The 23,433-nt window shown below is 40.4% G+C and overlaps 1 protein-coding gene across 2 annotated transcripts in view; it reads left to right on the forward strand.

The window, feature by feature from the left end:
- Positions 1–23,433, forward strand: part of ACTR2 (actin related protein 2) — an 848,078-nt gene that overhangs the window by 6,207 nt on the left and 818,438 nt on the right. The window lies entirely within an intron of this gene.

Below are 23,433 nucleotides of genomic sequence, written 5' to 3' on the forward strand. Positions count from 1 at the left end.
TCTTGTTTTTGTACACACAGCTAGGTTTGTTACCCACCACAGATGTAACATTGGTATCTGTGGTGAGTATTTGCCAGTTGTTCTATAATACCTCCTATTTTGCTGATATTACTAGAGTGTGTAATAGGAACTCATGGTTAGTTTTTCTCACTACTCGTTTATTCCAAGGGCCTTCTGTGTAATAAGGTTTACCTTCACCCCTTCTCAGACTTGATGCATTTTTTTTAAACTACATCAACTTCAGATCTATTAGCCCCTCATCTCAAACCTAGCTTGTAAAGCAGAAGTTTCTCTGAAGAAATCAGAGTGGTTGGGAGGGTGGCCTAATGGTTAAGGTGTTTGCCTTACAAACACAAGGTGCAGGGTTTGAGTCTCACAAGGGATAATTGGCAAGGCTTAAAATGGCTCGCAAGGGTAGTTAGCTTAGTACTAATCTATGAACTAACATTGAGTTGAGATGGCCGCAGTCCTTGACTTATTAACTATATTGTGGTATATATGTGTGGGGTGGTGCATACTCCTTCAATGGAGGTAGTTATTTCTGTAGCAATTCTTTCTGATGGTCTTGGTAGAGAGACTACCCTCAGCTGTTCGAAAGGCGGTGATATCAACAAAATCTGAGGTTTTAGAATAATTTTAAAGTGAACTTCGAAAAGGGAGTGGTTGAATCTAAAAAGGCATGAAATTCTATAAGGGACTGCTCATCTCCATCCCACAGTAAAAAGAGATCTCCGATAAAGTACTTGACTAAAGCTGTTCACAATAAAAGCATCCTCCCAATGAGCCATTACTATATTGGCGTAGCTATTGGCACTAGACATGCCCATAGCTACGCCTTTTTGTTGCAAATATACAGAATCCTTGAATATAACATATTTTCAAGGATAACCTCCAATAGCTAAGATAATGGAAAAATGCATACACAGACAACTACTTGACCACCTTCTCCAAAATAATCTACTTGCCAACTGCCAACATGGCTTTAGGCCATTCCATAGCACAACAACTGCCCTGCTATCCTTTTATGACTCCATAAACAAAAATCATAACAACACTTTTTCCTCTGCACTATTTATTGACCTTTCAAAAGCCTTTGATATGGTGAACCATAACATGCTTTTAGACATACTAAAAGCCCAATCACTTCATCCACAAGCATTACAATTCATAGGTTCATAGCCTAGTATGAACCTATCTGCCCGAGGGCATTTACAAGCCTAGCCCATAGTTTTGTGGCTTACGCCACCCCTTTAGTATGGGGAACTATACCCATTATTTTGCTGTGCCTCTGTCGAGCAGTGACACTGAGGTAATCCCTGGGGTATATCTGCGATCTCCCATCCATTGGTCAAGATTTCTCTTGAACAAGGCCAGCGAGGTGCTCTGCCTCACATTGTTTAAATCCTATCTGGAAAACAGACAGCAAGCAGTACTTTGGGATATTAATCTTTCTACATCCCTCCCTGTGAACATTGGAGTACCCCAAGGCTCTATTTTAGGACCTCTACTCTTTTCATTGTTTATTAACGATCTACATACCAAAATTCCTCAAGCCACCTGCGTACAATATGCAGATGACTCTACTTTAATTTTTCCAGCCAAGTCCATAACCTCTCTCCAGTCCCTCACCCAAACAGTATTTAACAGTGTTGAAAATTGGTTCATGCAACACTGCCTCTTCCTGAACCCCAAAAAAACAAAATTATTGCTCTTTGCTCCTACTCATAAGTCACCTCAACTGCACTTCACAATAACCTCTAACAATGCAACTAACATATCCCCAGACACTACAACCCGTCTACTGGGAGTAATAATTGATGATAACCTTAGCTATGATGACCACATTAATTCTACAATAAAGTCTGTCAACAAAAAACTAGGCACCCTTTACAGAATCAAACCCTTCCTTACCCCTTCAGCCAGAATGACTATTGCCCAGACCCACCTTATCTCTACCCTGTTCTATGCTTCTGCAATATATACCAATGTATCTAAAAACAACCTCCCCAAACTTTCCACCAGTTACAATAACATAGCCAGATTTGCCACAGGCACCCCCTTTAGAACTCACCACTGTCTCAACCTCAAACAACTGGGATGGCTAGAACTGCAGAGCCAACTACTTTGTCAACAACTTATCACCCATAAGATCCTTTACCTCCCTAATAATACCCCTATCCTCACTAATCTGATTACACCCTACAAAAATCTTGCCACACTACGCTCGGCTAATAAGCTTCTAGTTTCCACTATTAAATCAAAAAAACAAAGCTGGGGACTCACTTTTCACCAACACAGTAGGTAAAAACTGGAACCAGCTTCCTACTGAACTTTCCACCCTTGCTTCCACTCTTCTTTTTAAAAAAAACATCTTAAAGAATATCTTAAAACTCACTGGCTTTGTCCCTGCTCTAACCCAGACTGATATCTCATTCCCCTTCTTGCTCTCTCTATACTTCTCTACTCTACTATTCTGTGTCACCTATCTGTAATTAATTTCCTTCATAGTACTGAAAAGAAAAATGTTTTGCTCTCTGTATTTGATTTTGGCTTAAACCTACTAAATGACTCTGGCTACATTGGTCAGAACAAAATTGTACAATGTACTGTAATTCACTTGACTATTACTATATATTGTATTCTGTCACTGCTGATGCTTGGAGCTTTTCTCCCCGGGCCTCTGCTGAAAATGGACATGTATCCAGTTAGACTAGCCCGGTCAACAAATGTAAAATAAATAAATATATCTATTTCCATAATTATGCCATCTATACCTGGAGCTTTATTATTTTTACCCTCTTTTATTGTATCTGTAATTTCTTTGTAGGATATGGGTGCTTGCAGATCTAGTTTGAATTTTTCTGCTATTTTTTTTATATTAGAACATTTTTCATCTAGATTTAATTGATAAATATGTATACTTTTCTTTTTGGAAATGTTCCGTATAGTGATTTCTATACACATCAGGAATGTCTCCTATATCCGAGACATTTTTCCCTTTTCTTTCATGGAAGATACTTTTAATGTTATTAACTTTTGATTGTATTTTGATTCTTGCGGATAAATTTATGTAGATATTTGGGAGAAGTGGCCAAGGTATTAATTTTAGTTTTTCTAAAGCTAAACTATTTTATGTGTTAGAATTTCATTGTATTTATTGTTTAATACTTTCTTTTTGATCTCCAAATGATGTAGAGCTAATAATTCAGAATTCCATTCTGATTTTTTTTATACCAAGTTAGGGCTTTACCATATATGTAAGCTTTTAATGAGTCCCATATCATTATTTTATTTATCTCTTTGGTGTAATTAATGTCTAAGACGAACTGTAATTCAGATGATGACCAGGGTGTGAACTTTTTAATTTTACTTGTATACGCTGGAATTCCAGAGTTAAAGATTAATGGTTTGTACCCATTTTGAAGTTTTAGAATCCATGAATTGTGGTCTGAAAAAGTGCAGGGAGTGATTGAGAAATTAATGATTTTACAGTGTAAACCATGGGCAGCAAATATTTTATCTGTTCTAGTTTGGGTACCAAATTTGTGATCTTGATGGGAAAACAAAGGTTTATCTTTAAATTTGATAGTATCGACAGGATGAAATGATTCTACCCACTTGTTTAAAGCTTTTGATGCAGCAGTTGTACGCATCAGTCTTTTATTTGTAGTTTCAGAAATATCAAACATAGAGTTAAAATCTCCTTCATATATTAAGTTGCCTTTATAATTATTGTTTTTTTAACAGTTCCTGTTCCAATGCCTGGGAACCAGTGTACATTGGCTAGTGTCCATGTTTGGTTATTATATTTAACTATTATTATGCCATAAGGCCTTCTTTATCTCCATACTTAAATGAATTCTGGGTTAATCACATTTGTTTTCCATAAAATTCTTACCCCTTTTGTCTTTGTCTTATAAGTGGATTGCGCCAATATCATATATTCTTTAGGATTCCATTTGTTTTGAAAATGAGTTTCTTGAAGTAAGACCATTTGTGCTTTGTTCATTTTTAAATATTTCAGTAGATTTGATCTCTTGCTAGGATTTTTTAAGCCATTGGTATTTAACGATAAAGTTAAATCAATCTTAGGTTATTTAGACTATGTATTTTGGTTTTATTGTGATTTATTAAACATTTTTCTACAATAAAGTATATATTTGATCTTTTAAAGGAAATTATCAGTTTTATACTTTGAGTGCTTACCAATAAAGTAATGCTTTGGTCAAGCTTACTAAAAATGTTTTTGTGAAATAAATGTTAACAAAACTAAGATCTGCGCTGGCTATGGAATGAAAATCATTTCTAATCTGATGGATAAACATCAGATTATCACTCCTACCTTGACAATCCAGAACATCTGAGCTCCATAAATTGAATCATCATATGGAGAACATTTGTAATAGGAATAAGCAATATTTATATTTGAACAGATCATAGATAAATTTACTAAGCTGGGCATTAATCCCTATGTCACTCGATGAGTTGTCAACTGGCTTACTGACAGAACCCACACTGTAAAAGTAGCAAACTCTAAATCCAGCTCCAGACAAGGAGCACCTCAGGGTTCAGTCATGGGACTGCTCTTGTTTGGCATCTACTTCTCTGAAGTACAGGCCAGCACTAAAGGACTCTGGCTAACAAAGTTCGCAGATGACTGCAAACTGGGAGCCATTACTGAATCCCCAGATAATGTGGATATTCTACAAAAGGGCCTTACAGAAACAGATGACTGGTGCCAGAGCCATGGGCTCAAGCTTAATGCCAAGAAATGTATAGTTATCCCCTTTGGGAAAAAACATGTACCCATGAATTACCACATAAGTGGTAGTACACTAAACATTGAAAGTGTGATAAGGGACTTGGGGACACAGGTGGACAGTGGTCTCATCTTTGATAGGATTTCCTGACTGTTGTAGCTATGTGGCACACCTCATCACTAAGGGCATTTCATCCAGAAAAAAGGAGGTCATTGTTCCACTGTACTTATCCCTCATTAGACCCATTATAGAGTATAACACTCCGTCCTATATGTATCTCACAAAACATCTGCAACAACTGGAAAGGCCACAGAAATATCTCCCTAAAAGAATCACAGGCCTAAAGCAAATGCCCTATGCTGACCATCTAAACAAAAATTCCAGTTATACTCTGTCACATATCACCTACTCCGAGGCGATCTCTGCTTAACATACAAGGCCATGTCAAACCCAGTGCTGTTGGACATGCTACACTTAAAGAAATCCCAATCCGTCAGAGCCACATGCTCCAGGGATCTAAACCTGGTCATCGCAATGAACAAAACATGCTGGAGGGATAGGTTCCTGACCCAGAGACTCCCCATACTCTGGAATAGACTGCCCATACATGTCAAGCTGAGAGACTCTTTAGCCCTCTTCAAAAGGAACCTTGACGATTGGATGGGAGATGGGAAATTCACCCTGGGGATCACGTCAGTCACCCTGCTGGACAGTGGACCAGGGAAGTAAATATTCTGGGAAGAAATAGCCAGGGAATTGTTATGGCTAGGCTTGTATAGGCCCTAGGGCCAATTAGCCTAGTACCAACCTATGAACAGATATAATACTATTGTAGATTAGACAGAATTCTAATACAATATAAATGTCTACTTATTGTATAAGCAATTAATATTTGCATGAAAGATAGATGCACTGGTCCAGGGCATTGGCTCTGTCTTGTATCACCTACTTGGAGGCGATCTCTGCTTGACTTACAAAGCCACGTCTGGTCCAGCTCTGTTAGAAATGCTACATCTAAAGAAATCCCAAACCTCTACACTACATGCTCCAGAGACCTCAACCTCATTACCGCAATCAGCAGAACAAGCTGGAGGGACTGGTTCATAACCCAGAGAATGCCCATGCTAGGGAATAGACTTCCCATACATGTCAAGCGGAGCGCCTCACTGGCCCTCTTCAAGAGGAATCGTGATGAGTGGATGGGAAATAGAAACTTCACCCTGGGGATCACTCCAGTGGTTCTACTTGATAGAAGCACTGGGAACTAAGGTCGGTTGGCACGATGCCAGGGTAATCCTATGGGCTAGGCTTGTGAAGGCTCCAGGGCCATTAGCCTAGTACACACTTATGAACAAGCAATTCAATCATAGTAAAGTAGGCTGTATCATATATAAAACCTCAGTAAAAGATTATAGCACACAGCTATTTAACATATTCCCTTTACTGATGAAGTCTTTCAAAACTTATTACTTAATATAAATAGATGGTAGTAATATTTATACCTAATGTTTATAATACAATGTATTTTACTAGATGTATCAGAAGTTATAGTTCATTGTTTGCCAGCATTTAAGTAATGACTTTGTTAGTTGCTAACATAAAGCATCAAGTTTGTTTTATTTGAACATTGATGAAAGTTGGTGCATTTTAGTTATCTGTGAATCCCCCCCCCATTTCCTACACATAAGGATTTTCATATGTCATTTCTTATTATAAAATGAGAGAAATTATAGGTTAAAAACAACAGATTCACTTATTGTGATTAATAATTACAAGTTCCCTTTCCATATTCACAAATTGCCATTTTTTGGCATATACTGAAAGTTTTTAGATTAAAATGGCAACATTCTATTTTGTATAATCGGCAAAGGTTAAACTGAATGATTATTATAGCAATAACCCATGCCTGGGTGTGGGTAATGCTGGATCTACCCACTTGGTGTGGTTTGGTCACGAGGGCGAAGCCCGAGTGGCCAAACAAAGACAACCGTGGGTAAATCCAGCATTACCCACACCCAGAAGTGGGTTATTGCTGTTATACAATGACATTATTTAAGAAAAAAAATTACTTTTCTTAAATAATGGCATTGTATAATGCCTCCTTGCTGCCCTTCTGCAGCTGTTTGGTATTCTGCAGCAGTTCTGATGTACTGCGCATGCGTGTACTTATGCAGTACATCAGAGCTGTGGGCAAAAGCAACGAAGAAAGCAAGATCTCCATTGCTTTTTACAAACTGTCTCGCTATGTTAAAGGAGTTTAACATAGCGAGACAGCTTTAAAAAAAGCAACGGAGCATCTCCGTTGCTTTTTTTTTTAAAGCTGTTTTGCTATGTTAAACCCATTTAACATAGCAAGACAGTCTTGAAAAAAGCAACGGAGATCTTGTGTTCTCTGTTGCTGGAAAAAAAAAAAGTTATACTAATGGAAAAAGTCCGGGCGACTGGGCCTTTTTTCCATTACTATAACTCTGATTTACAACGTGCACGCTGACCAATCAGCATGCACATTTTGGAATATTAATGGGGGGGGGGGTCGTTGTATAATGTTAATTTTAGGACTATTTGTTCAGAATATGATAGTTGCATTCTGTGACATTTCAAGTTCAGGCTTCTATTGTTTTTCTTGACCAACTTTCAGTTTGTCATGTATAAACATTGGTTACCTTGATAACCGCTTAAATATTGTATATGGTCAAGATGGGTTACAAAAACTACAATTCAAGTTAAAGGAATTACATGACTTGTTATGCATATTTACTTGTACGAGAAAATCCTCATGCTTCCCTTTGATGTTCAATGTAGTGTATGTCATTTATGACAAGTTAAAGAAGTAGTGTTATTGTACACAACCCCATGTTATTAAATCCTGTCTTTTAATATTTAAATTCAGCAGACTGCTTCATTTTATATAATGATTATATATTTTATGTCCAATTTTACTAAAATCATACAGTACATAACTATTGTGGTTTTTTTTTTTTTTTTTTTTTTTTTTTTTTTTTTTGGCTGTTGCTTAGTTATTTGAGAGACCACAAGCTGTAATGCTTATTCTTAATATTGGCTCCTTCCAAGCATGTTTATACAGTCCATAGATTTTAAATTATGAGACCCTTCTAGTTTCTTATTTGTTATATTTTCATCCTTACATACACTCATATCAGTTCTTCAAGCATGGGCAATAATACCCATCCGGTTTTGCAAGAATACCATTCACTAGTTCATGTGGTGTTTCCAGGCTGTTCTTAAAATATACAAACCAATATTTGTCCTGTTCTGTTTTACCATCCTGTTCCATGCAGTGGCCTCTCTGCCAGTGAACCACTCAACACACCTTCCATTCCCACAGATATTTCCACAAAGGAAATTTGATGACTCTCTAGCACTTCCCGGCAACCCCAAGCTCCCCCAGAATCGGCTATCCCCATATGCCCAACACGTCCGAGCAAGTTGACCTCCCAGACCACTGCAGAGGGTTCTGCAAAAGACCAAGTGCTCTTAGTCTTTTACAATAACTCAAAAAAAAAACCACCCAGCAAGCCGCCACAACAAGAGATTTCTTCCAGCCTTCCTACCTCTCACTCAACAGATGTATAAACAAACTATTCTCTGCCAAAATATCCCAAATCACATTTTTATCCACCCCTTCCCTGGGATCCAGGCTAAAACACCAAATGTCTCATTCTAATACACAAGCATCAGTAAACCTTGATCACAAGCTGCAACCCACATCTTCCCAGAGACGAAAATGGCAACATACAACAGCTGCCAGACACGTACGCTCAGAATGGGATAATGTGCCTTTTCTACACTGAAGTACGGTCTCGAAGTTGGTATGTTTAAGTAGGGGGGATGCAGGGGGGCTTTCCCCCCTGCTCAGAGCGTTATGGTAAGTTGTTTTATTTATTTATTTATTTATTTATTTATTTATTTACATATATATATTTTCGAGGTTTCAAGTTTCGCTCATATGTTGTCGAACATATGAGGTTCGAAATTTTGAAGCTTCAGATATATAATACAGACCTGCCAGACACTGCTGCATCCACGCACACCATATCAGGATTGATCAAACAACACTCGTAGCTGTGATACCTGCCATAATTGATATTAACTTTATTTAGACAGAATAATTATGTCATTTGTTCTAAGCGCTTGCTACTATTGTTTAACCAGGATATATGACATTTCTAAATCATAGTTTAACTGAAGAAGGGATTAGTCTCCATGACAGCATTTTTTGTTTCAAAACACTCTGTTACTGATATTATATATGATGTTAATTTGTTACATTTGTGTCTTAACTCTGATGAATGGTACCTTGTTGAATTAGTTAATTGTTTTTAACTTATAATAGTTTAAAGTAATGAAAAATGAACAAGATAAGTATTCATTGAGTTCAAGTAGGGGAATAGAAACTTCTATGTTTATATTATATATTGCTTTGTTTGGCTTTATATATAATGTAAATAGTAACCCAGGTGAAGAATTAGTGGACTCTGAACATTCTGAATAAATCATTACTTTTTCTCAGTTTAAGAAACCCTCCCTTTTTAAAATAAAAACAGATGGCAAGTTAATGTACCATATCAGTTGATAATTTGAGAGATGTAGTTGTAAGAGTTATTTTTTGGGATAGCTATCTTGGAGTCATTCTTTTCTTTCTTCTTTCTAGCATCAGTCCAGTGATTTGTTTCTTTTAAGAGTAGGGGCCATCCATTCCATTTCTTCTGGGATAGATGCTATCTTCTTTTTGATGAATATAGTAGCTTCTTCTAAGTCATTAAAGGTTCTCGTCTCATTGGCAAAAAGTATTTTTGTCTTGGTTGGAAAGGCCAGCTGTGCTTTAATGTTTTGTTTCAACAGTTTATTATTGGCCAGACTTTTTTCCTGTGTTCTAGTATTCTGGAAGAATAATCATTGTCAAACCTTATCAGGCTTTGATTGTATGTATTTTAAGGGTGATTTTCTCCAAGCAGATTTTAATATTCGTTCCTTGTCCAGAATTTTATAACTATGGATCTAGGTGGTGGTGTGTTTGTTGAGTTAGAAGCAGGTTTCCTCAGTGCTCTGTGTCCTTTCAATCCCAAATGCAAGTCCCTCTTTCAAGTCTAAATATTCAGGAATCCAGGTTATGAATGAAATAATGTCTTCTCCTTCAGCGTTTTCCGGCAGACCAAAGATCCTTATGTTGTTTCTCCTGTTCCTGTTTTCCAAGTCATCTATTTTGTTGAGCAGAAATTCTTTTTGGAATTCTTCCACTTTGAGTCTCCTTTCAATGTCATTTAGAGAAGTCTCTAAATTTATTTTTGTATGGTGTTGCTGTAATAGTTCCTTAAAGAGTATCTGTCTGTTTTTGAGAATTTAATTTGAGGTTTTCTAAATCCTTTTTAAAGCCATCCATCTTCAAAGATAGTTACGGTAAGGTAGATGTCCTCAATTGCAGTTCTTTTTTCAAAGCAGCATCTGGATGAGAATTCCTTGTGTTGTTCATATTCAGTGACTCAATATATCTTCTAGTTACTTGACAAGAACATGCTGTTCATATTCAGTGACTCAATATATCTTCTAGCTACTTGACAAGAACATTTTTGTATATCTTAATCAAAATTGATATTTAATTAGTTTATCTATAGATTTGACGTTTTAAACTTGAAAATAACATTTTCCTATATTATTAGATTCTCAGTTAGAGCGTCTTCTGTGTGTCGACATGCTTGAATGGGCGTTCCTTCGTTGAAGGTTGTGCGTTAGGCCCGGCAAGCCAGCATGTAAAAATCTACTGCCAATCATTAGCGGACCGGAGTTCCACTGCGGCGACCCCTAACCGGGAAAAGCCGAAAGACAGTTTTTTATTATACTAGTTTATGGAGCTCTCAAAATTCACTGCTGTCAGTTGGCCATCTAGGCTCCGCCCCTCAGAACCGCTTCTGAAGTTATATGTGCATTTTTTTTAACAACAAACATTTTTGTCACACATGATAATTTAATAAAATCTTAAATTTTATATAAAAGAAAATTAAATAGCGACACAATCTCAGTTGCAAATATTTGTATCTTACAAATTGTGCCAACACAACTGTAGCTGCAAACATTATACATCACTTTTAATATATCCAGTCATTGTCAGCCAACCCTTGCATAGCTCACTCATTCAGATCCTGGCTTCTTTAAACATCATTCCTCCCTTGTATGTAGTGGTCCCACGTTTCTCATTTTTTCTTGTGTAATTTACTCTTACCCTTTTAAAAAGATTCTAGTTCCAGTTGTTTTACCTATCTTACTATTTTTGTTACTTCTAGTAAATCTGGTTAAGACTTTGATTTCCATTTTCTAGTTGTTGCTTTTTTGGCAGCCATCATAATTAGACTCAGCAAGGCTTTACTATGTCTAGGCAATTCCAACTCTTGTCATAGCTCAAAAAAATAATTTCCCTAGTCAGTCCAATTTGTTCGCCCAGTATGTCTGACAGAGCAGTCTGCAGGGAATCTTTAAAGTCAGCCAACTCATTACACTCCCAGAAATATGTTCCCAGTTGCATCTTTATTCCCTATCACATCTCCAAGATTTAATGTCTACCTGAGGAAAGATTCTTTGGAGCCTGCTTGGGGTACAAAGTTATCTATATAAACACTTCCAGGCAAAGATCCTAAATCTTCTGGATTTTGTTGCATATTTTGGAGACACACATACATCTACCCATTGTTTCATTGTGAATTGCTTATCAAATCTCTCTTCTCAATTCTTCCTAACCTCTTCTGATTGATTCTTATAGTTGTCATGCAATATTTTATATGCTGTACTAATTCCTTTCTTAACTGCCCCTTCTGTTCTAGATTCTACTAAGATCTCGACCAGTGCTGGTCATCATAGGTTGGTACTAGGCTATCGGCCCTGGGGCCTTGACAAGCCTAGCCATAACAATTCCCTGGATATTTCTTCCCACAATATTTACTTCCCTGGATGCCTGTCTAGCAGGGCGACTGACGTGATCCCCAGGGTGAATTTCCCATCTCCCATCCAATCGTCAAGGTTCCTTTTGAAGAGGGCCATGGAGGCACTCTGCTTAATATGTATGGGCAGTCTATTCCAGAGTATGGGGAGTGTCTGGGTCAGGAACCTATCCCTCTCTTTCGTTTTAAGACCCCCCCATTTCTTTCTCTTTGCCTGTACTCTGAGATCTTCTTCCCATTCTGTTACCTTTCCCCATCTAGTTATTTGCTCCAAGTACGTTGGTACCTTTGCCAGTTTTCTCCAATATACTCCCACCCCTTCTTGTCTGCTGTCTGTATCCCTAATGGCAGTCACCTCTCTTAGCAGAATCTCCTTTCTCCATTCCCGTATTGGCTTGGTTCTTAGAATATCTTCTGCTACTTTTATGACTCTAATATTCTGTATGATTATTTTTCTCCTTAAATGTTTGCATCCAAAATTCCAGTCTCTCCCTGTTACTTGAACTTCCCCCGTGTTTCTTCAGAATCTCTTTCCATTTTGAGTTATAATTTTCTGCTTGTGTTATGTATAGGAGCCTTTTAACTGCGTTGCTCTGAAATTGGGTAATCCCAATCTGCCCTGTTCTATTGGAAGCATAAGCTTATGCCACTTGACTCTTGCCGTCTTCCTCTTCCAGATAACATCCTTCAACTCTTACATTCATTACTATGCACAACTTTTCCTCTGGTTGATAAAAATATGCCTGATCTGTATAGAAGACTAAAGGCACTAAAAACATTTTAAACTGTTTGTTTGTATCTTACTGTCAGTATCCATACAGCATAGCTTCCATTTTCTCAATTTTTGTATTATCTTTTGTTTGGTCTCTTCCCACATATCCTCAGGTGCCACATCGGTATAATTTTTAATCCAAATATTTTTATCATGTCCTCATAAGTTTGGATATTGCTGAACCAGTTTGTATGTTGGTACATACTTTACCACTATTGCTTTTGTTTTGGCTTCATTCATTTTATATCCGAAAAGGTTTGAAATTCATAGGATTATAGGAAGTTATTAGGTTAATGGACCAAGGGCCCTTACAAGCCTAGCCAGATTTTACTTGTGTTACCATGATCAGAACGTAGTGCCCCTGTCCAAGGGGGACACTGGTGGAACACCCAGGGTGAATTTATGGGTGCTCATCCAATCCAGATTGTGTTTGAAGAGGTCCAATGAGGTGCTCTGTTTGATGTGAAGTGGGAGTCTATTCCAAAGGTGTGGTAACCTCTGGGAGACAAATCTGTCCGCCCAGCAGGTTCTACTGTTGTAACATACCAGGTATAGGTCTCTACAGCGAGTAACCTGTGTGCCATTTGACTTGCGGATGTGCAGCATTTCCAGTAAAGCGGAGTCCAAGATCACCTTATGTGCAAAGCAGAGATCGCCTCTGAGTAGTCTGTATGAAACAGAATAAAGTGACAGTGATTTTGGTTGATCCACATAGATAGCTGCTGAAGACCTTGAATTGTCTTTGAGGAACTTTTGTGATCTTTCCAATTGCTGCAGGTGCTTTTGAAAGGTACCTGCCAAAATGGATGTTGTACTCAATTATTGGCGTAATGAGTGAAGAGTACAGGGAGGTGGTAACTTCACTTTTTCTGAAGGCAATGCCCTTACTTATGAGGGGAGCCATGTAGAATGCCCGTCTTACCACTCTGCAGACATTGTGATCAAAGGCAAGGTTGCTATCAACCTGATTTCCCAGATCTCTTAGCACTGAGTATGTACTTGGGGTATTACCATTGATGTGGTAATTTGCAGGAACATTGCTCTTGCCGAAACTGATGATACATTTTTTTGCATTGAGTTTGAGGCCATGACTTTGGTACCAGTCATTTGTTTGCGTAAGACCTTCTTGAAGGAAGTTGACATAGTTTGGAGATTCTATGACGGCACCCAGTTTGCAGTCATCAGCAAACTTTGTCAGCCACAGTCCCTTGGTTTTAGCTTGTACTTCAGAGAAATAGATTCCAAATAGTAAAGGTCCCAGGACTGATCCCAGTGGAACACCACTGGTAAAGGGTCTGCTGTCTGGAGGTGGATTCCCCTATTTCGACTGTGTGGGTTCTATCAGAGAGTCTGTTCGCAACCCACCTTATATAAAGGTTAATGTCTAGCTGGGAGAATTTGTCAAAGATGCCCGAGTGGAGGATAGTGGCAAATGCCTTGGCCAGGTCTAGTTAGGCTGCATGCACAGATTTCCCCTCCTCCAGGGCCCTTGTGATTGTCTCGAAGTAGTCCACCAGGTTTAACGAGCATGAGCTCCCCTTGACAAATCCAAACTGGTTAGTATCTAGTGCTTGGAGATTACCTACATCTTTTGTTGATCAGGTCCATGATGATTCCCTCCATAGCCTTGCAGATGACAGATGAGACTAGTCAGGCTAATAGGTCTGCAGTTCCTGGGGTCAGTAGAAGCATCACCTTTGTGCAAGGGAATAATGGTGGCCATTTTCCATTCAGCTGGGATGAAGCTGGTGTTTTAGACTGATTGAAAAGAGTAGCCAGTGGCGATGCTAATTTTTGTTTGAGCCCATGTAGGATGCAGTCTGGGATGTTATCAGGTCCCATTGATGCTGTGTGTTGCCTTAGAGAGGGCATTTACAACCTGCTCTTTAGTGATGCAAAGTAGGGGTCAGGTGGTAGGGATGTCATGAAGTACATGTGGCAGGGATGGGGAATTGAAGTTTTCACCGAACCTATTAGCTAGCAGGTTAGCTATGTCCACCGGCTGAGTGTATCTGTTCTCAACTACCAGTTTGGTGCAAATCTGAGCCTTACCTTTTTAGGTTTACGGATGTAACTAAATGCCTTATGGTTGTCCTTGGTCAAACTTGGATTCGTAGCTTGCCTTGGACTTCACAAGAAGTCTTATTTGCTTATTTGAGCTGAGGAGGGAGTGTTTCCAGTTTAGAGCCCACTTCTCCTTACTCTTGGAGAGCAGTTTCTTTCTCTTCTTGTAAAGCCTGTTAATGGTGATTGCCCAGCAGGCAGGTTTGATTTTCCTTTAACTTGTTTTGGTACCTAACAAGTACTGCCAAGTCAGTGCAGTTATACAGGTACTTGTATAAGACAGTGGTGTAGAGCTCGGCATAGTTACCGGTTCTATCCTAGGCTAGAGGTGCAATGAAGCTGTTTATACCATCCTGTAAGAGGTTATAATCTGCTTTGGAGAAGTTGTTTAGTCTAGTTGCTACTAGGGGAGGGTCAGGTGTGATCGTTACCTCAAATAAGATTGATTTGTGGTCAGATCTCACAGGGATGAACTCACAGTGGGGGAGCTACAGTGGGCTTCCATGTTTGTAAGCACCAGGTCCAGGATGTTGTCACCCCTGGTGGGGGTATCGGCCAATTGCTCCAGGGCATTGGAGTTGACAAAATCGAGGTACCTTTGGGCAGGTGAGTTTGAGCATGAGTAGTTTGCCCAGTCAATGCTAGGGCAGTTAAAGTCACTCAAAGCCATGGCGTTAGGATATATCTTGATAGACTCAGGTTGATCCAAATAGGCAGACTGAGTGTCCTGATCCAAATAGGCAGACTGAGTGTCTTGATTCATGGAGAGGGTTCTGTAGCTGGCAGTGACTCGAACAGGTGACGTTAACTGTTGGCAGGACACTTAAAGTATCTCTGCTGTTTCATACTGTTTGACCAGTCTGGAAATGTATTTATCCTAGATTAATATTGATCCACTGCCTCCTTTAGTTTTCTTGACTTCTTCAGTTTCTGGTCTGAATGTGTGAAAGGAGGTGTAAACTGGTATGGCTGGGGTACTCTCCACAGCCTTGAACAAGGTCTCTGTGACTGCACAAATTTCTGCATCCCCAAGGGTGAAGAGTGCTTCCAGCTAGTGCAGTTTCATGTTAAGACTCATATCATTTAGCAACATGACCTCAAGGTTGTTTTTGGTTGGTATTTTTATGTTGGGAGTTTTGTCTTTGTGACACTACCTAAAAAAGGTACTATGGAGTGGCAAGAGTCTTAGTCAGTAGCCAAAATCCCAAAGTTGACGGATCATCTCTGGCAAAGCATCAAGGTCAGTCAATCATGTCATCCCAGGCTGAGAGATATTGGATCCCCTTAGAATGACACCAAAAACTGGCTTCAATAATTGGCTTAATCATTTTTTGTCTGTATTGAGGCATCATTCTAGGTAAAGGTAAAATGCTGCTTAAAGCTAAGGACATACCAGCCTGAGAAACCTAGTCCGAGAGCCCAGTCATGTGTGTCTTCATATAGTCCAGAGAGGTATGTCCCAAGCTGTTCACACCAACATGGATTATGACAGAGTTGTAACAGTACCTGTTGTTGAGAGACTTGAGTGCATATGTAATGTGGCAGATCCTGGCAACTGATTGACAGCTGACTATGACCTTCTCCTTATCTAGCCTGGTGAGAGGGACATCTGTGTGTCTAATTATGGAGTCTCCTATAACTGACTAATGTATTAGGTTTAGTGTTTAGCCTTGTATAGGTTTAACAGGTGAGACAGTGGTGCATGAGCTATTTTGTGTTTTGTAGAGGATGTATTATGTGTAGTGTGTTTTGTGTTTGGGAGGTCTGTAGTGTTTTGGTACGTTTGTGGTGAGGACCTCCATGTATGTAGCTATGTGTGATGTGGGTTTGAGTGGAGTAGGTGGTGAGGTGTGTATGCTGACTATCCAATCAGTGTCAAATGCATTGAGCATTGATTCAAGGCTTTTAATATAGTTGCATCTCTCACATGTTGAGTTTTATGTGGACTAGAAGTAGAAGGTTGTTTGTGTACATGAGGCAGCTGCTACACTACCTCAGGATGCTCATGTCGACCAAGCTGGCTGGAGAAACTGTGGGAAATTGCCTGTTCATAGTGCTAGGTGAATTTATATAGTCAAACAAGAATATGGTGGGAAAGGGGTCATATGTAGGATTAACTACTAGGCGAGTTGTGTTAATACCTCAGAGGCTAGGCTTAATGCAACACTAGTAAGTAGAGCTGGGCCTCAGAAAAACTCTTGAGGTCGTTATTACAATGGACTGCTTACATGGCTTCACTAGTACTGCCTCTTTGCCTGGAAATGTGCTGTACTAAAGATGAGGAACTACACTGGGATACAGGTGTATCTAAGGGAAATATTGTTAAAATTATCTGTCCGGCTGTGGTGCACAATTCTGCGGCAGTCCATGCTGCTGTCTGATGAACAAACAAGCAGAAACCCACTCAAGGGTGGGTGGGGGTTAAATAACAGAAGGTTAAAACCTAAAACAACTTTAAAGAAGAAGAAAAAAGGCTCAAAAGAACCAATGAGATGATTACTCAAAGCCCTAGACCAGTCAACCTTTACCAGCCAGGGACCAAACTGCCACCACAAACAAACAACCAGGCCCAGAAACAGCAACCCTGAGTTTGGACTGTGCTACAATGTAGAAAACACTGCAGAAATGTTTACCACAGCAGAAAAACAGCAGTGAGACACTAAAGTAAAAGTTTAAAAAAAAAAGCAAGAAGACTGTAGAGCATGTTTGTCAGTTGTATGATACACTCCTTGGCAAGAAAATCTGAGCAAACAGACATGCTTAACAAATGGAGAAAATTTCCAGTTAATACCTTTCAAACAGTGAAAATGGCTTAAAAAAGCTTTACAAACAGTGAAAACAGTAACTAAAATTAATTTAACAGGCCAAGTAAGGCAGACAATTGCAGTACAACAGTACAGTTTGTTTATAGTAGTAAAATACAGTAAAAAGTTGGCAGCAAAAACAATGTGGTAAGAATAAGCAATAAATAGTAAGAATAAGCAAGAAAATGGGCAAATTTATGTTTTTAGGAAGCTCGGCAGCCTTTAGTCATCTGAAATCTCAACACAGAGTTGTGGCTGTGCCCTTATTCCGTTCAGCTCAGTATGAAACCAGCAGAAACCCACTCAAGGGTGGCTCAGTACTTTCCACAGCACTGTAATGTCCCTTTCTGGTTTTGTCAGGTATAAAATAATGTCATTTGCAAATCGATCCAGCTTCTCTTGACTACCATACCAACTATATCCTTGAATTGGTGCTTTTTTAAAAAGTTTTCAGGTTTCAACTTTGTTACTTAAGAAGTTACTTTGAGTGTTTTTGCCATTTCACACAGAGCTAATCGGAGGAAGGGCACTGAGCAAAACTCTGATCTGTGACATACAAGTATCCTGTTTTTTGCTTATTTTTAGTAGTTATTTATATCACTTATTGTCTGCTGCATACTTTTTTACTGTGTTTTATAGCTATAAACTAATCTGCATGGTTGTATTAAAATTTTCTGCCTCACAGGGCCTGATAAATAAGGTTTTTACTGTCACACTATTTGAAAATCTTTTCTAGCTAGTTTCGCTGTGTGTGGGGTATTGACTGGAAATTTTCTCCATTCGTTAAACATCTGTTTTTGTTCTGATTTCCTGACAAAATAAATCCTGTAACTGATCGTTTCCCACCCTTCCTCCCTCTTGGTATGCTGCTGTTATACTTGGTGGCTTTGCAGTTGCCCGCCCCTACTGTAAGTTTGATCTGGGACCCTCCTCCCAGTCTAGTGTCATTGGCTCATTCTACCTAATACAAAGAGAACATTTGCGAAGGCCAACCCACTTAGTTTCTTGACCTTGAATTATCTTCTGCTCCTCCTTTCCCCATTTCCACTTTACTTGTAAAAAAAAAAAAAAAAAGTTCTAAGCTTGTTTCCTGCCTTTCCTGTAACTAGACTAGTCAAGATAAAGATTTGCTGTATCCTGGACTGTATGTAGGCTTCTGAGTCCACCAAGTCTTTCTGTGTTGGTGGGAAGCCTTCTAGCTTATCACTGGGAGTGGTAAGCACTAGGTAGCCTATCTACCACAACAGGAGTGGTTTCTGATCCAGAAATTGTAGTTATTGGCCGTTTTGGGCAGTTTTTCCATCTCTTTCAACTTTCTGGTTTAAAAGCCCGCGTTTGTGCTTGTTTCCCACCTTCCCTGTAACTAGTCTAGTCCGGATACAGATTTGCTGTATCCAGGACTGTATGTAAGCTTCTCAGCAGTACCAAAGTCTGCTCTTAAATATTTTCCGTTAGATCTACTAGTTCTCTCCTCTTCTGCACTTGTACTAACTTATTATTCTAGCACTTTACCAGACTTTTGTAGCAATTATTGTAGCACACATGTGCTGCCAGCACTAAACGTTCTACAAGGAAACCGCTCCAGTACTTATTAATGCCCACCCCTCCAGGCATGTCTAAAGGTCAGTCCCTTGTGCATTCTCCTATTAACATGGTGAACTTGGGCATCCTGAGGCAATGTAGCAACTGCGTCATGTACACTGACAACCCTCTCCTGTTACCTCCCAACACTCAGACTTGTGAGAGATGCACTTGTATATCCAAATTGAAGCCACACGCACTCCAGCCAAGACCGGAATAGCTGGTCAAGAGGAGAAGGTCAACATATGCACCACACCACATGGAACACACAGCCCTCCAGAACACACACCAACACTGCCTTCACATAACCCAAACCACACACCTACCTTCACGGAGGCTCTCAATAAAAATCTACCCAAACAGCAGAGACCTCCAAGGCAGAAATGCACTCGACCACCACAACACTAATCACGAGACACATAACTCTCCTAAACGGCATGCCACTCAACCAAAGCCCCTAAGGCAATACACCATGCCCAACACACTAGTCATAGGTGACTCGATAGTGAGGCAAACTGATATCCCACTCACTAGGTTGAATAAGGAGTAAGTAACAGTCATCTGCCTGTCAGGTGCCAGGATCTGCCACATAATGGATGCACTCAGGTCCCTCAACAACGGGAATAAATTGGACTTTGTCATTGTACATGTGGGTGTGAATGATCTGAGACATACTTCCCTGGACTACATGAAAAGGGACATGGACGAGCTCTCGGATTATGCAGCCCAGGCTGGTATGACCCCAGCTCTGAGCAGCATCCTACCATCATCCAGAATGATAACCACAGTACAAGCAGAACATTATTGATTTCAACAATTGGCTAAGTTTCTGGTGTCATTCTAAAGGGATCCAGTATCTGTCTGCCTGGGATGACATGATTGACGGACCTCTATGCTCTTGCCACCCCTATAGTGCCTTTTTTAGGTGGTGTTCCAAAGACCAAAGTACCACAGTAACAGCTACAAACAAATGCAATATGAGGGTCATGCTGCTCAGCGCTAGAAGTCTAAATCTCAAAATGCACTCACTCGTAGTACTCCTTAAAATGGAGAACATTGACATTTGTGCCATAACAGAGCCCTGGTTTAAGGCAGCAGAAAGCACCCCTGCACTACTGGGCTATAACTCATTCCACACCTTTCGGCCCCAGAACTTGGACCGAACTTCCAAACGTGGTGGTGTTTCCATATTCATAAAGGATGTTCACACCTCCAGGCTAGTAGCCCAACATAACTCATGTGAGATACTCCAGGTGCAGCTAACATTGGATAAGACAGCAATTCAGGTTGTAGCCTGCTATAGGTCCCCAACCATGTCCCAAGACAAGTCCAACCTAATACTCTCATACTAGGTGACTTCAACTACCCATCCATTAACCGTGAAAACTACTCGTGTACCAGTACACTTGACCAACATTTCCTGGAATTCATTAATTCCAATGCCTTGGACCAGCTCATTCTTATTCCCACTAGAGGTAGCAACATCCTTGACCTTGTCATTACTAACATGGGCGACCGTTACTCTACACCAATAGTCAACTCCTCCCTGGTTAGATCCGACCACAAACAAATCACCTTGGAAATCTACATGCCCCCCACCCCCGCAAAGAACCACCATGAAAAATTTCTCTTAAGCTAACTTTGGGTTCCTAAAAGCAGAGGTGGTTAACTTCACGGCATCCATGCAAATGAAGATCCGTTGCATGACTGCCGAATCATACACCAGTGCAATGTACGAACACTTAGATAAATGCATGGATCTCGCCATACCCAACAGAACCAAGATGCTCTCCTCCAAAGAAAGGAAGCCAATCTGGTGGTCCACTGCTATAAACAAGCTCTACAACAGAAAGTGGAAACTGATGCGGAATAAGGTGAAGTCCCAAGACTGGAAAAACTCCCTTATTAGCCTCAGCAAAAAGTTGAGATCCCTCATCAAATCCTCTGCAGCTAGCTATGAAAACAGAATGGCAGCAGATAGTAAAGAAAACCACAAGGCCTTCTATAGTTATGGGAAGAATCTCCATGGCAATACCCAGATTTGCTCTGAGCTACTGCACAATGGTACCTCCTATACCGAGCCAACAGATATTGCTAATATACTGGCTGACGGATTCAGTGCCAACTTTACCCCCCCCCCCAGGGATCCAGTCACATTACCAGTAGATTGCCAGGCACCCAGTATTACTGCTGCACAGGTTAAAACACTGTCCAAGGCCAAGAATATGGCTCCCATGGGACCTGACTGTGTTTTACATGAACTACAGAGTGAACTGGCATCTCACCTATGTGCCCTGTTCAATCACAGCCTCACCTCAGGCTTTGTCCCTACCAAATGGCACACTGCTACAGTCATCCCTCTCCACAAAGGAGGAGTGACTACAGACCCTGGGAACTATCACCCATTAGCCTGACTAGTCTGATATGCTAAGCTATGGAACGCATCATCATGGACCTAATAAACAAGGATCTAGGGAATCTCCAAACTCTGGATCCCACACTGGTTTTGTGAAGGGTAGATCATGCCTGCTGAACTTTATCAACTTCTTTGAGTCGGTCACCAGAGCTGTGGATGAAGCAAGGTGGTTCATAGTCTACCTTGATCTGGCCAAGGCCTTTGATACAATTCCCCACTCAAGAATTCTAGAAAAACTCACTAAGCTAAGCATCAACCCCTATATCACTAAGTGGGTTGCAAACTGGTTCACAGGTAGAACCCACAGTGTGAAAATAGCTGACTCGATTTAGACTGCTGATCTGTCATGAGTGGAGTCCCACAGGGTTCGGTCCTGGGTCCTCTCCTGCTTGGTTTCTACTTCTGAAGTCCAGGCTAACACAACGGGACTCTGGCTGACAAAGTTTGCAGATGATTGTAAGTTGTGAGCTATTATTGACTCCCCGAGTGATGTTGACATCCTACAGAAAGGCCTCACTGAAACCAATGACTGGTGTCTAAAACTTGGCCTTAAGCTCCATGCCAAAGAATGTATCATCATCCCCTTTGGGAAAACCCTGGTTCCCATGAATTACCACATTGATGGTAGTCCACTAAACACAGAAGGCTTCTAAGAGATCTGGGAGCACAGGTTGACAACAACCTCTCTTTTGACCACCACATTGCCACTATGGTCAGAAAGTCCTTCTGTGTGGCATATCTCATTACTAGGGGTTTTGCATCCAGGAAGAAAGAGGTCATTGTCTCTCTCTACTCTTCCCTCATTAGGCCAATCTTTGAGTACAATGCCACATTTGGCATGTACCTCACTAAACACCTGCAACAACTGGAGAGGCCACAAAAGTTCCCCACAACGAAGATCCTCTGCCTTAAACATTTGTCCTATATGGACAGACTAAAAAAACTCCAACTTTTTTCTCTCTCATTCGCCTACTTAGAGGCCATCTCTGCTTGACTTACAAAGCCATGCGTGACCCAGCTCTGTTAGAAATGCTATATCTAAAGAAATCCCAATCCCTCCACACCACATGCTCCAGAGACCTCAACCTCATAACCACAATCAACAGAATAAGCTGGAGAAACAGGTTCATAAACCAGAGACTGCCCATGCTATGGAATAGACTTCCTGTACGTGTCGAGCAGAGCACTTCACTGGCCCTCTTCAAGAGAAATAGAAAATTCACCCCCAGTGGCTTTACTCGACAGATACACTTGGAACTAAGGTCGGGTGGCACGATGCTAGGGTAATCCTGTGGGCTAGGCTTGTAAAGGCCCCAGGGCCATTAGCCTAGTACACACCTATGAACCTATTTATGAGTCCCTTATTTTCTTTGCCAGTGGTTCTAAATATAATGAAACAACAAAGGGGAGAGAGGACACCCTTGCGTAGTTCCTGCTCAAGCAGAGATTATCGGAGAGGACCCCACCTACTTTAATTTTCCAGGATCCTCTTCATGAGGTACTGTTGTGGCCTTTCTAGCTGTTGCATGTGTCTAGTGAGGTACATGCATAATGGGGAATTATACTCTGGCCTAATGAGGGAAGAGTAGAGAGAGATGATGACCTCTTTCTTCTTGGATGCAAAACCCTTGGTAATGAGATGTGCCACATAGGACTTTCTGACCACAGTGGCGATGTGGTTGAAGGAGAGGTTGCTGTCAGCTTGTGTCCCCAGATCTCTTATAACGCTTTCAGTGGGCTCCCATCAATGAGGTAATTAGTGGGAACTGAGTTTTTCCCAAAGGGGATGATGACACATTTTTTGGCATTAAGCTTAAGGCCATGGTTTCGACACCAGTCATTGGTCTTGGTGAGGTCTTTCTGTAGGCTGTCTACATCACTTGGGGGGTTGATAATGGCTCCCAGCTTGCAGTCGTCTGCGAACTTGGTCAGCCTGAGTCCCTCCATGTTGGCCTGGACGTCTAAGTAGATGCCAAACAGGAAAGGACCCAGGACCGATCCCTGTGGGACTCCACTTGATTGGTCGGCAGTCTGACTTGGAGTCCGCTACTTTCACACTGTGGGTTCTATTTGTGAGCCAGTTTGC

The sequence above is a fragment of the Protopterus annectens genome, chromosome 1.part2 (genome assembly GCF_019279795.1).
Source record: "Protopterus annectens isolate FY-2018-M chromosome 1.part2, PAN1.0, whole genome shotgun sequence".
Lineage (NCBI taxonomy): Eukaryota > Metazoa > Chordata > Ceratodontiformes > Protopteridae > Protopterus > Protopterus annectens.